We start from the raw sequence: 14,579 nt of genomic DNA on the forward strand, positions 1-14,579 counted from the left end.
AGCCAAGATCACACCACTGCACTCCAGCCTGGGCAACAGAGTGAGATTCTGTCTCAAAAAAAAAAAAAAAAAAAAAAAGGAATGAAAGAAAACATTATGCTTAGTGAAATAATCCAGACACCAAAGGACAAATATTATATTATTCTATTTCTACAAGCTACCTGGAAGAGGCAAGTTTAGAGACAGAAAGTAAAGTAGAGGTTACCAGGGGCTGGAGAGTGGGAGAAAGGAAGAGTTATTGTTTGACAAGCATTGAGGTTTGGTTGGGGATGTTGAAAAAAGTTTTGGGTATTGACAGTGGTCATGGTTACATAACATTGTAAATGCATTTAGTGCCACTGAAAGTATATTCACAACTTACTAAAATTATAATTATGGTATGTGTTATATATATTGGTTATAAAAATATTATATATTAATGATATATAATATATAACACATATTTAATATACAATTTAATATACAATTATACATTGTATGTATATATACACACACACACAAGTAAAATAAGTAAATGAATGAATGAATGTCAGCCAGGCCCTGTGATGAGTAGACTGTGGAGAAGGCAAGCTGCCCTGTTTGCCTGGCAACCCACCTCACATCCTCCCCTAAGGACTGCAACACTCACATATGACCCAAAGCAGCCGAGAAGCAGAAGGTCTCACACTATTTCTCAGTGGGTCGGCACTTTGTTTGGCATCCCCATCAGTAGGCAATTCTCCAGAAAACAAAATGCACTAGACCCACAAGATGCACTGGAGCATCTCAGAAGCTAAGCTCCTCGTCAGAGAAAAGAGAGGATGTGTCACAAGAAGACTTTCCTCTCTCTTTTGTACTATGCCATCTTAAGCAAGAACCCTCTTCTCTGAGCTTACCTATGGTACAATGCAAATACCTGCCTTGCAAGACTACTGTATTCTTGTGTAGCTAAAAAATGTATGATACATCAAACACTCGTAATGGTGTTCGGTGCAAAGCAGACCCTCAACAATGGTAGCTGTCATTATTTTCATATTATCTTTATTTCACAGCATTATACTTTCTATAAATGAAGTTCAGAGTTATCCTTTCAAACGCCTTCAAGAAAATGGAAACTTCTTCCCATTGCCAAATCCCCAAGAAAAAGGAAATGTAAATTTATGACATTTGACAATACTACATCAAATTAAAAAACAAAAACAAAAACATATAACCACTGGCTAGCTCTAGCAGCCACAGAGAATGATAAAGGAATGAACTTAGAAAAGCTTCCAAACTTTTGAACCTTTAAACTCACTGAGCAATGGACTTTCCTAGCACCTCCAAGCTGTGCCTGTTTCAGCATTTCTGAAGAGCAGAGCGGCTGCACTACTATAGTTGGTGATACCGTAACTAAATCTAATACGACACACCAGAAAATGCCATTGAACATGAGGAAACAGCATTGATGATGCCCTTGAGACTAGGCTCTCTAATGATATGAGCCATTTCTTCCTGCGGCGGGGGAATCTCATACATTCAGGTGGGTGTATGTGTGATGCAGCTTCAAGTAGAGATGATGATGGAAATTAGAGGTGAGAGAATTATTAGGTCAGCAGGCCCACTGCAATATTCAAGAAAAGGACTTGAGGTAATTGGATCTTTAAAATGAAAAATGTAAAACAGGAAAAGTAGATACTGCTCTGTGCTGAGCACTCACAGAGGAAAGTAAAGCAAAACACACATCTTCAAACGAGAGTCAGTCTTAAGATCTGGAGGGGTGGGGGTGAGGCCAGAAGATTTTTCATCTTCAAGAGGGAAGGGCTTCAGACTTTCCTGCAGCAATCTTCACTGTGCACTTTACCTATGCCATGTCTGTACTCAGCTTCAGGACAAGTGCTGACAGACCAGAACCTCAGGGAAATGAGAGTAAAACATTTGGCATGTGATGGAATGCTGGCAAATAATCATTTATTGAGGTCTCCAAGAAACACTGGAGAGGCCATTTACCAAGTAGAACAAAAACATTTTCCCCACCTGGAGAAAGTACAAAGATGTTGCCTTAGGTCCTTTATTGTGTTTTGTGATCAGTGATATCCAGATCCCATCAATTATATAATCACATCTGAAAGACTGGGTGGATTATTCCAGCAACTTAAATCCTCTCTGGACCTTGAAAATATTTGAGGATCAAATGAGAGAATTTATGATAATTTTTTTCAAAACAGCTACATGTATTTTCTTTATATCTTTGATAGAGTCTAGTTCAGTTATTTCATAAGCTACTCAACACATTTGGTAGTACGACTTTCACATAATCAATGATGGAAGCAGGAATAAGATGCAAGATTATTATCAGTTACTATTTGTACTAGTTTATACAATACATACACATCTAGGTATAGATACAAACATATACATATATGTGTACATATATACATATATATAATTGCAGATCCCCCATAAGCCAAGCATTTCTACATTTTCCATGTGTATTAACCTGCTTAATCCTCATAACTCACCATGAAGTGGATACACTGTTAGTGTCCAAAATGTACAGATGAGGAAACTGAAACAAGAAGTTTGGAAACATATGCAACATTCCCTTCAGAGCCCATTTGGAAGACAGGCAGTCAGGTTCCAGGATCCATGGTTTTTTACCAACAGGAAAAACCAATATATAAAAAGCACACTTATCCACAGATACGGCACTTTGGCCTGGGCAATTTTTGTTTGTTTGTTTGAGGCAGTCTTGCTTGGTCACTCAGGCTGGAGTGCAATGGTGCAAGCACAGCTCACTGCAGCCTCCACCTCCGGGGCTCAAGCAATTCTCCCATCTCAGCCTCCCAAGTAAGCTGGGACTACAGGTGTGGTGTCACCATGCCTGGCTTTTTTATTTTTTAGAGACAGAGTCTCTGTATGTTGCCCAGGCTGGACTCAAACCCCTGGGCTCAAGGGATCCTCCCACTTTTGGCCTCCCAAAGTGCTAGGATTACAGGCATAAGCCACTACACCTGGCCCATTTTCTTGTCTAAATTAACACGGAGCAAGCCTTTCATTATTCACTGAACATATTCAGCCAACTGCAATAATTGTTCAAACAAAGAATTGAAGGAAATGGTTCCAAACTGAAGCTAGTTTGGAAAATCTGGAGCAAGATAATCCACTGAGGTTTGAACATATCATATTAAAGATTTTTTTGTGTGCCTTTAATGCTGTTTGGAGTTTTCATGAGCTGTGAAGACTCAAGGGAACAAGCCAAAGTATCGTTGCAGAAATTCTGAATACCACTAAAATGAGCTGTCAAACATAAATCAGTATCTAGCTATTTTTCGACCTATTTATAAAAGTGCAGCTGTGAAATACATCTAAAATACAAATCTGAGTACATTTATCTGAAGATGGTACTTTTAGCAATAACCTTTTCAAACAAACAAATGCTGTCTGTCAAAAACAAAATAATTGCATTGTGTCAAAATGTTGGGGGTGAAGAATTTAAGTTCCCTGTGTAGCTGGTATGATAGATCGTGGAACTTCACCTGGTGTCAGCTTCATTCCAGCTGCCCCAGGGCTTAATGCTGGCACCAGCCCAGGTCTGGTTTTTATTGAAAGAAGAAGAAATGTGTCAGAACCAAAAAGGATTTCTGTATTTCCAGTGAATACTCTCAAAGTTTCTAGGATTTCATGTTGAAGATGAATGCAGACTCTAAAATTCCTCTAGCATATGTTCCATATCATTTTCAGAATTGATTTTGTTTTCAAAGGTACTAGCCTCTTGTCCTGGAAATTAGACAAAAGCCACATGTTCCCAATGCCCTTTTCTGTGTTCATTCTCGACAACTGTACATTAGTTTTATTAAGCAAAATCAACCAGGAAAAATCATTACAAAAAGAATTTTCAGCCTCTTTGAAGCTCAAGATTTATAGAAAAGTAGATACATGCCAGAATCATATGAGTTCTGAGCAAACGCAGATGGCCCCTATTGGTATTGTTTCATTCGACAACAATTTTTGATCACTGATTCATTGTCATATCCATCCAACTGGAAAACTCCCGGCATTTTGTTTAATTACAGCCAACAGCCTGATGCGTAGAAAGACCTGATTGCTGATTATTAAAATTCATAGTTCTTAAGTAGAAATTTGGGATAATCTAAAATAGAAATAGATCACTGAACTGCTTTTAAGGAAAAAATGCCACATGTGTTTTAATTTTTAAGTACAGAGAAATTCTGAATTCACCACCAAAAAGAAAACACTGCATTTGAGAATGGCAGCATTGGAAGTTCTGTTCATTTAAGCTAAACAAAGTCTTGATTTCAAGCAATAAAACATGACTAGATTTTATATATTTATAATGTAAGGAATATAAGTGGAAAATACCCTTCCAAAAAAGGACAATATTCATATTTATTGGTAAAGATAACTACTTCATTTTAGCATGATGCTGTATTCCAAGACCTAAAAAAAAAAAAAAAAAATCCATTATTTTCTGTTATAAGCAAAACCAAAGAAAGGTCAAAAGGCTATTTTTGAGCACAACTCTATTTTCTGTGGCATAAGGATGTATGTTACTGTAGATTTTCACAGCCCACTCTGTAGAAAGGAGTTCAAGGGCACTTCCTAAGTTTTTGAGTACTCTGGCTTTCTGCAACCTGTGTGCAGAATAGGAAGTCTGAAGGGTTCAGCATATACCTGTCTGTAATTAGTGTTGTTAGCCATCAACTATATCATTCTATCTAGTGTACTGGGTGCTTTGCACATCACTTCCAATCTAAACAACCACCTTTTCAGATTAAGAAACTAAGACAAAGAAATGTATTACACTTTAAGTTCTGGGAGACATTTGCAGAATATGCAGGTTTGTTACATAGGTATACACATGCTATGGTGGTTTGCTGCACCCATCAACCCATCATCTACATTAGGTATTTCTCCTAATGCTATCCCTCCCGTAGCCCCATACCCCTCCGACAGGCCCCAGTGTGTGATGTTCCCCTCCCTGTGTCCATGTGTTCTCATTGTTCAGCTCCCACTTATGAGTGAGAACATGATGCAGCATTTGGTTTTCTGTTCTTGTGTTAGTTTGCTGAGAATCATGGTCTCCAGCTTCATCCATGTCCCTGCAAAGGATATGAATTCATCCTTTTTTATGGCTGTATAGTATTCCATGGTGTGCATGTGCCTATCGTAGAATGATTTATATTCCTTTGGGTATATACCGAAGTAATGGAATTGCTGGGTCAAATGGTATTTCTGGTTCTAGATCCTTGAAGAATCACCACACTGTCTTCCACAATGGCTGAACTAATTTATACTCCCACCAACAGTGTAAAAGCGTTCCCATTTCTCCACATCCTCTCCAGCATCTGTTGTTTCCTGACTTTTTCATGATCACCATTCTAACTGGCGTGAGATGGTATCTCACTGTGGTTTTGATTTGAATTTCTCTAATGACCAGTGATGATGAGCTTTTCATATGCTTCTTGGCCGCATAAATGTCTTCTTTTGATAAGTGTCCATTCATATCCTTTGCCCACCTTTTGATGTGGTTTTCTTATAAATTTGTTTAAGTTCTTTGTAGATTCTGGATGTTAGCCCTTTGTCAGATGGATAGATTGCAAAATGTTCTCCCATTCTGTAGGTTGCCTGTTCACTCTGATGATAGTTTCTTTTGCTGTGCAGAAACTCTTCGGTTTAATTAGATTCCATTTGTCAATCTTGGCTTTTGTTGCCGTTGCTTTTGGTGTTATAGTCATGTAGTCTGAGAAAGAATTGTATATATACAATTGCTCTAGAGCAACATGATGCTGAAGAAAGTCAGCAGGCCCCAAACCTATATTTTTTTTTACTGTGACGCAGACTTTTTTTTTTCTGAATCATATTCCCCCTGCCACCAAGGGTCCATCCACAGTGGCCACCCTAATGCAAGTCACTCACTATTACTTATTATAACTTCATTTTTTTAAAAGTCATAAAATGGTGTTATGAAAGTATATTATAGCTAATCAAAAATTTCTAGTGTAAAAAAGTTAGGTAAAGAAATAAATAACTTCAAAGAATTATGGAAAGAAAACAGTATTCTCTTAAACTGCTCCCCCTTACCACTACAACCAAATACCATATTAAAATTAGAACTATTCTAGTAAAAATTTCATTGACTTTGGATTTTGTTCTCTTAGTTTAACCAGGAATTTAGAGGGAAAGGAGGTCTCTGAAAGAGAGCTTAGATATTTTCTAAAAGTGATAGAAGTTTCCTTCTGTTAATACAGCGTACCAATCCTTTGACTCATTTAAGTGATTTATTCATTTAAAAATGCATGTCCCTTGGAAGGCAGAAAATGCATTTACTAGATCTATGCAGCAATGTGAAATGTGTATAAGTTTAAAGATGACGGCATGTAGATGTATACATAAGGTGATTTTATAAAAGTACACAATTTGAAATTTTAATAGAAAGTTTTTAATATTAATGTTGATTTTACTCAATATCTGCTGTCAGGGAAGTGTAACTGATTCTTTTTGTAAAATATATACACAGTTTATGTGGTGTCACTTTGAGATGTTATGAAGTTTTTCCCTAAATTATAACAATTTCATTATTTTTTTTATCATGTTTTCTTCCTGGGTGATTTTATTTCAAAGGGTTAATGGTTCGTCCATGATATCCTTTTAAGAAAATATGAGTAGACTGGGATGAATTACTTGGCTGCATTCTCAAAACCCACTCAGACTTAAAAAAAAAAAAAAAAAAAAAAAAAAAACAGGTCCTACAAAAACCTGCCTCCTCATCAAAACCACACAGTGAATAAATTTAGGATTGTGTTCACAGATGGCAGTTCATGAAATCACTCAGCACCAAGTGCAGAATGTTCTCAATGGCTTGGAAAATCAGAATGAACAATGCATCACCAAAGATGGTAGTTGTGCTGGTCTAGATTTTTGAATTGTATAGTATTAAAAACTCTACAAAATAGGTTTGCAAGAGATGTTTACAAGTTTCTTTCATATACTGTATTTACATTTTAAAGTTTCATCAGGAATTTATAAACATCCTATGTTTTTAAACCCCACCCCAACCCCCAACACAGAGGGCCTCCCTTATAAGATGGAAAGCAGAGGTTTCAATTTCACAGCTATGATGTTAACCATGAAATAGGGCCTTCTCTAAGAGAGACACATGGCGGTGGACTTACAACTGATATACTTACCATTTAGGAGTGAACTAAATGCTAGATAAATGAAAGCCATTCATGCTGTTGTGGGGTTTAGGTCAGCTTGGTCACTTTTTATTACATTTTAAAATAACATTCTTGTAATTTGCATTAAGGGTTGATACTATCTATGTAGACATTTGGGAGGCTATAAAAGACAAAGGGAAACATTCAGATTCAGAGTTGAAAAAATTTTTATGTATACTCTATATAGATCTAATTCTAAGCCTATTGGGTAAAAAGTCACATACTTTATATAGAAAAGTTATAAACATTTTATGAATAAATATGCTTAAAAATTAAGTTAGTTTACACTTTCTGGATTGTTTTCCTTTCTTTCCTAAATGCATTTAGGATGAAATCTCATTTGAACATGGATTTTGAATAGTGAGGTTAGTCCACACAATAAGGTTAATATTAAGAAGAGTGAATAATAGCCAGGTAACTACAAATAACTAAATTCATACTGTTTTGTTGCTGTTGATTTTTAGAGACAGGTTCTCACTCTGTCATGCAGGTTGGACTGGAGGAGAGTGGCGCAATCATAGCTCACTGCAGCCTCATATGCCTAGGCTCGGGTGATCCTCCCTCCTCAACCTCCCAAGGAGCTGGGTTTATAGATGCATACCACCATGCCCAGTCTAAATTCATATACTTCTAAAAACACCTGCACCACATGCCATGAACTATTCTAATCATTTTATATTTGCTATTTCTTTTAATACTGACATAACCCATGAAAAGTAATATGCTTATCCTGATTTTACTATTGAGGAAACCATCTTAATGCAATGAAATGACTTTTCTAACAGCATGGAGCTCTTAAGTTGCAGAGCCAGAACTTGGATCCAATTCTGTCTCAATAAAAGCCTTTTCTCTATGCTGTATTGCTTCTCATAAATGTCCTACAATATATATATCAAGCCTAGAGCCACTTTTTCATTATAGGATATATTTAAAGTTGAAGAATTTAGTAGAATCTTACCAGCTCCCCAACATTAACTAGCTTAGGGATTAGAATTTAACCACAGACTATAAGGGAAAATTGCAATTTAACTTAAAACCACAAATATCATACACAAATAAAAATCTGTTCATAGCCTGAACTGAAATCTAGGCCTTACTTTCCAGGAAAAAAATTATAGATTTTCTACATGTTAGCCACGAGTCAACAAAACATGTCTTATTTTGAAGTGACTCACATAGTATTAACTTCAGGTATGGTACAAGTTTTGACTCTAAGAATATAACATGCTGAGGTGAATACGTGAAGCTCATAGGGGGAAAGCGACCTTTCTTTCAAAGCTGTCTCCAGAAGATACCATTCACTCTGCCTGCCCTCAAGGAGCAATTGACTCTACTGTCTACAGTAGGAGAGTTATGCTCTAATGTCATACCTGGAGAACTTTGACAGCAGGCAACCATAGCATACACTCCCCATACCCTTCATCCCCCATCACCTCTCTCTCTTCCTTCAGATTGGCTATAAAATATGTGGGGACCAGTACAAAATGAAGATGTAGGGTTCCAAGTTCAAAAGTTAGTAAGAATTTCAAGACAGCTAGAACAGAGCATCAAGTTAAGTATATTAGTTCATTTTCACACTGTTGTAAAGAAATACCCAAGACTGGGTAATTTATAAAGAAAAGAGGTTTAATTGACTCACAATTCTGCATGGTTGGAGAGGCCTCAGGAAACTTACCATGATGGGGGAAGGGGAAGCAGGCACATCTTACATGGTGGCAGGTGAGAGAAAGAGCATGTAGAGGAGGAACTGTCCAACACTTATAAAACCATCACATCTAGTGAGAACTCAGTATCAGGAGAACAGCATAAGGGAAACTGCCCTCATGATCCAATCACCTCCCACCAGGTCACTTTCCTCAATATGAGGGTACCATGGGGATTACTATTCGAGGTGAAATTTGGGTGAGAACACAGAGCCAAACCATTTATCAAACCAAGCATGAGGCCTTTTGAACACAGGGCCTCAAGTGACTGCACAGGTCTCATATCCATAAATCTGGCCTTATTCCCCTTAACACACATTCCTATAGACACATGTGATGCCTGCTGGCCTGGGGTGACCTTTATTCCCTTTCAGTACTGCCTTTGATGTTTCTTTTGTGTTTTTTATCTGGATAATATTGTTGGCAATATGTGCCTCCTAAGAGTAGGTTTGGTGTCCTCACTCAGCAACTGTCCCATTTGGCTCAAGGTGCTCTGTCTTCAACAGTCAAGGCCAAGAACTCATTCTGACATCACAAAAAATGTGTGACATGTTATCCACAAGTTGGTGATGTAGTGCAACTACCTGAACTGAACTCATAGAGATAAAGTGCTCTTTCTCAAGGTTCAATTTCACTCGAAGCATAGAGGATTCACAAATACGCAAATTTGCCTTTTGTTTGCTTGTTTTCTCAAAACCAAACCCATTTATAACAAAAGATACCAGTACAATATGGCTATTAATTCTCTTCCCTTCGTAAGTTCAAAAAAATGCCACAGAATGTACTTCATCTGCTTAGCCCTCTTTTTGTGTTTCAAAGGCTCCCCACCAGTAGAACCACATGATCATTTGCACCATCTGTGCATCGAAAGAAACACATTATTATCCAAGCCAATACTGAGGGTATTCTATCAAGAAAGGAACCCACTCATCAGAGAAAGGTTATGCAGAAAAGCTCCTGCCAGAAAACTGTTTCCTCCTCTCTCTCTCTCCCTCATTTGAAATTCATGAAGATGAAGTGCAGCTTTTGTTTCCCATCAGTGAGATGAGCCTTAATACACTCTTGCCAAAAGCAAGCTAACACAGAGTAATTGTTTTTCATCTAAATTGCATGTCCAACCTGCTTAGTCTTCAAAGAACATAGATGCTACAGCTTTGATACCCAACTGCAGAATGACAAAGGAGAGGGCACAAGGCACATGGGCACGATGAGAATTTTTAATCACCCCCTATCTGTCAGCTAGCCCTGGAACTCTGGGGCAAGAGAAGAGAGTAGATTATTCGCAAGGTGGATAAGGTTCCATATTTCATTCAAGACCAACTTCTTTTTTTTAAGGGAGAAAAAAGTGATTTAGAGGGAATTAAGATTCCCCAAGGTGTTTTTAATCTCTTTTCACTCCAGGGCCAGGTGCCTCATGTAGCACTTAAAAGGGTTTCAAAAATGAAAGCAAATGCCTAGAACACAGAAAAAGATATCCATCTACACAAAGCATCTGCCTTTGTTTAAGAAAAAAGTAGTTTCAGCTTTATGAACTTCACATCTAGACATTTTATAATTTTGATGTTACAGTTCTTATAGACTTTTTCTCCATGAACACTACATCCAATACATAGAGCCAAAAATCATTAATATTTAATATTTTTTAATATATCAAGTCTCCTTTACGTCAATAAGTTCATTTAATTGCATATAACTGCAGAGTGTTTGTGAGGAGGTCTGTGTGATGTGAATAAAAACTGCCCAAAGAAATGGAGTGAACAAATCTGCATCCACTACCATCTTTTGCAGGTGGAGATACTACCTAAAAGCTGTGTGTCTCTCATCATTGATCCCTGGGCCTCATTTTGTAACCAGGTGCTGAGACAAAAGATTTGATTCTGTTTATTGTGTTTGTTCCACTTAATTTAATTCTTTTTGCCTGGTTTAAACTTCTATTTTCTAATTACATTCGTAAGCTCTACAGGGACTGGAGTGCTACAACACCTTTGCTTGCACTTAGAAAATGTGGACATAAACCAAATTACTTCCACAGCTGTCAGTAAATTGTGCTACTGTCCTATATCATCTAAACATTAGAAATTTTTGACCGCAGGCAGCCCAGTGATAGAAAGTATCTCCCAGCATGCTACCAAATAAGAGGAGACAAGCAAGTCCATCAGGCTGTGAATGTCAGAACAGAGGAAAGTGCTCCAGTTGGAGATGGGAGTATTAATGTCAGTTCCACCGCTAAAGGAGCTGTACAGCTGAGGCCAAGTCATCTAAACCCTCAGGGCCTCAGTGTTACCTGTAAATTGAGAGTCTCGAACCATCTCCAAGGTTATTCTTCCAGGGCTAAAAAGTCTGTAATTTCAATCTCTGTGCTTTCCTTTCTTAATAATCAATTTCAGTTTTGGAACAGAAAAATTTTCCTAAAGTGAAAGTTTTGACCAAAAAAACCAACTTAGACAACTTTAGCTTTTACAATGAAGACGATACCCTCCCATCATTAAGGTATTATTGAACCCTGGAAGCACTGACATTATGTCATGACTTTGAACATAAAATGGCAGTTTACAATGGTCATACTGTACATGTGTTTGTCTAGATACAGACTGAAAGGAGGGATCTTGGGTATAGATGTTTACCTGAGACCCATTAGCTGGCCTGTTGTAACACATTTAGAAATGCTGTAAGAAATTTTTGTGAAGCTACCCCATGATTTTGAAGCTTGATACTACACCATCAAGATCCAAGTATTTCTCAAATACCCAACTCAGCTTATGTATTCATCAGGAAGTTGAGACTCTTTGTTGTATTTTTAAGAAAAAAAAAAAACAGTTTAAGCAAATAAGGGTATTTACTCACTTACATAATCTAAATTTTTAGGGGTATCACTAAGTGTAGGCATGTCTAAATCCAGACACTTCACATTGCCAGGGCTTGGTCTCTGACTCTTGACTGTTTCCTCAAATGATTGCTGCACTCTTAGGCAGACTTTTTGTATACAGTGGCAAAGACAGCCCCCGGCACCTCTAGGCTTAACTGGAGGGTAGGCAGGAAAAGAACGTACACCAACTACAGATCAATTGATCTCAATAAACTAGAGTAAGTGAAGCCAGTTGGTATTATCTAGAGATTAGAGAGCTAAGCTGAGAGTTTACCAAGGAGGCAATATTCTCCTGGCAGCTCATAGGGATGGAGTCTCCATTTAGAGTCTACTAAAATAAACTATTTCATTTTAATACCAACCTCCTCTAAGCCTGATACAATGATATTTTTAATGAATATGGTTACAAAATTCCTTTACTTTGCCTCAGTTTGCAGAAAAATAAATGATACATACTACAAGTCAATAAGTACAATGAAAAGTGAATCTTTAGAAGTCAAAGATTCTAGTTCTGACTCCAGCAGTTTGAAAAGTCATTTAAACTCTCAGTTTCATCACCAGTAAGATGAAAGTGCTGAGTAAAGTAACCTAAGGCTTGTTTCAAGTCTTGAAATGTGAATCCATGTAGTGCCGACCTGGCTATTTTAATGTTTCAGGTTTGGGTTTTTGCTTTCTTGCTACCATTTGTTCCTCGACAAGGGAAACCTAATCGCTCAGAACTCTGAGAGACACTGATCACTAAATAGGTCAAAAACATCCTGCAAGAGATGAAAGCATTCACAAGTTTTGCAGAAGGTAAGTAGATAAACCAGTAGCCCATTATCTTGAACACTTTGGCCTTCACAGGAAAACAAGCAAGCAGTCAACCCCAGCTTCAATACAAGCTGAGTGCCCACGTATTGATCTTCTGTCTGACTGGTCATGGGAGTGCTGGTGTATATTAAGTAGAAAAAGTACTGAAAATTACATTAATTCAAATGGCTAAATCAATATTTAACAATGCAGTTAGTGGTAGTTGACCTTAAATGCACCTTTAATAAAACAAAGGTGATTCAGGCCAGCCTCCAGCATATGCCATTCAGAAATATGAATTAATGCAGAAGAGACGTTAAAGACCTCTACGAATGCAGATGCCTTTGCAGCTTGGTCCGACTGCAAGGAGAAGTTCAAAGCCACTCTCTTAGCACAGGCAATTCGAATTTTATTCGTGTGATGTTGTGTCTTCATTTATCACATTCTCCCTGTCTCAAGAATCAGACAGTCTTGATCTCAGCACATTTAAAAGCAGAAAAAGGATTTCTACAACTATTTCCCCAGCAAATTATTAGTAAATCTTTCGTGACAGCTTTGTAACCTTGAGCACTTTCTTTATAAGTAAACATGGATGTTACCAGTTGTTACTCTAGGAGCCCTATCTTACTATATGATTTGCATATATTTGCATATAAACATCAGTTAGTACTCCACTTGCATTAAAAATTATTGAAATAAGCTTGCTTATATTAAAGAGAATGCAAAAAAGAATAAAATAAGGAATAAACAGAGGCAATCTCGTTAAGATGTCAGAATCATCTCAGATGCTATTAGCTATTATATCCGGCTTACAGGTGTGAGACTTTTTAAAATTGCCTTGCCGTCCATAAAATACCTTAAGCTGTACAGCATTTGAGTTATCACTGCCAAGGACTTGGTGACAACTCTAAGGGAAAGGTCAATCTAAGAATCTATTTCAATACACCTAAGGCAGCAGGAGACTCTGTGGCATTCCCAAAGGAGCCCAGGAAAGTTTACCTGATTTTGTGACCTAAGATGCTAGTGCCAAAGGCACCATTTCCATTGCATCCTGGTTTGGCTGCAAGGACAAATGTGTGATAATTAGAAATCTCTCCTGAGACACTTCCCTTTGATTTGCTGTTTGGTGATGGCTACAGTTTCTCTGCAGCCTTGCTTCTCTCAGGTCTGTCTGCTGGTTACCATGGCAATGTGGCTCAATGCAGCCTATGAGCTAAATCAGCATTCTGCAGTATCCAAGCTGCTGGCGGTAGAACTTGAGAACTGGGCAGAAAGTTTCCAGGCTGAATGTAAATGCGATTGCTTGAAAATATGATCATACACTTGAATGGGAAAAGGGACATTCCCCAGAACAAAATCACAGTTTATCATCAAGGATATGGAATAAACACCCGATCTGCCTTAGAGCCAGCCATAAGAGTTCTGGGCAGGGAAAGAGTTGGCAATATATGTTAGACTCTCTGGCTAACGCTGGAACTCAAACAGAAGTCATGTATGGCACAAAGATAGCCAAGCAACAGCTTAGCTCCTAGAAAGTCCCTCTGCCTGGGGCATTCCACATACAAACCATTAGGCACACCCTACTTTTCAGTCTCTTCGAAGGGTCAAAATACTCTCTGAATTCAAGAATAATTGTAGACTAGTCATGAGAGAGGATGTTTAGAGTGTGAGAATAAATTCTCACCTCCAGCATGGGTTTTGGGAAAGCAAAAAGAGTATTTATTTTATACTCATCCTGCAGTTAGGTAAAGGAAGTAGAAAGTTGGTCTTTCGTCTTAATTATCATGTCTCCTAGGGTCATCATCCTTTACTTGTCAATCTAAATCCAACATCCGCACAAAACTGTGGAGTCCAGGTTATTTGCAAGTTTCCTGAGATATGTATTATGTCATTTTTAGGATGAATACATCATATGTCACACATACAAATATGTGGATTATATTGAATTAAAGATTAATAATTGTTTACCCATATATTTATCATACCCTTTAAGAAACAGATTATAAATATCTTTGAAGC

The 14,579-nt window shown here is 37.7% G+C and overlaps 1 long non-coding RNA gene across 1 annotated transcript; it reads right to left on the bottom strand.

Moving 5' to 3' along the window:
• Positions 1-1,819: 1,819 nt before the first annotated feature.
• On the bottom strand, positions 1,820-13,745 carry LOC112626886. Its single transcript, XR_003119977.1, has 3 exons — positions 13,560-13,745; positions 8,570-8,733; positions 1,820-2,130 (listed from the first exon to the last, which is right to left on the bottom strand). It is a non-coding gene; the product is annotated as an uncharacterized LOC112626886 (long non-coding RNA).
• Between the last annotated feature and the right edge of the window lie 834 nt (positions 13,746-14,579).

Source organism: Theropithecus gelada, chromosome 6 (assembly GCF_003255815.1).
Source record: "Theropithecus gelada isolate Dixy chromosome 6, Tgel_1.0, whole genome shotgun sequence".
NCBI lineage: Eukaryota > Metazoa > Chordata > Mammalia > Primates > Cercopithecidae > Theropithecus > Theropithecus gelada.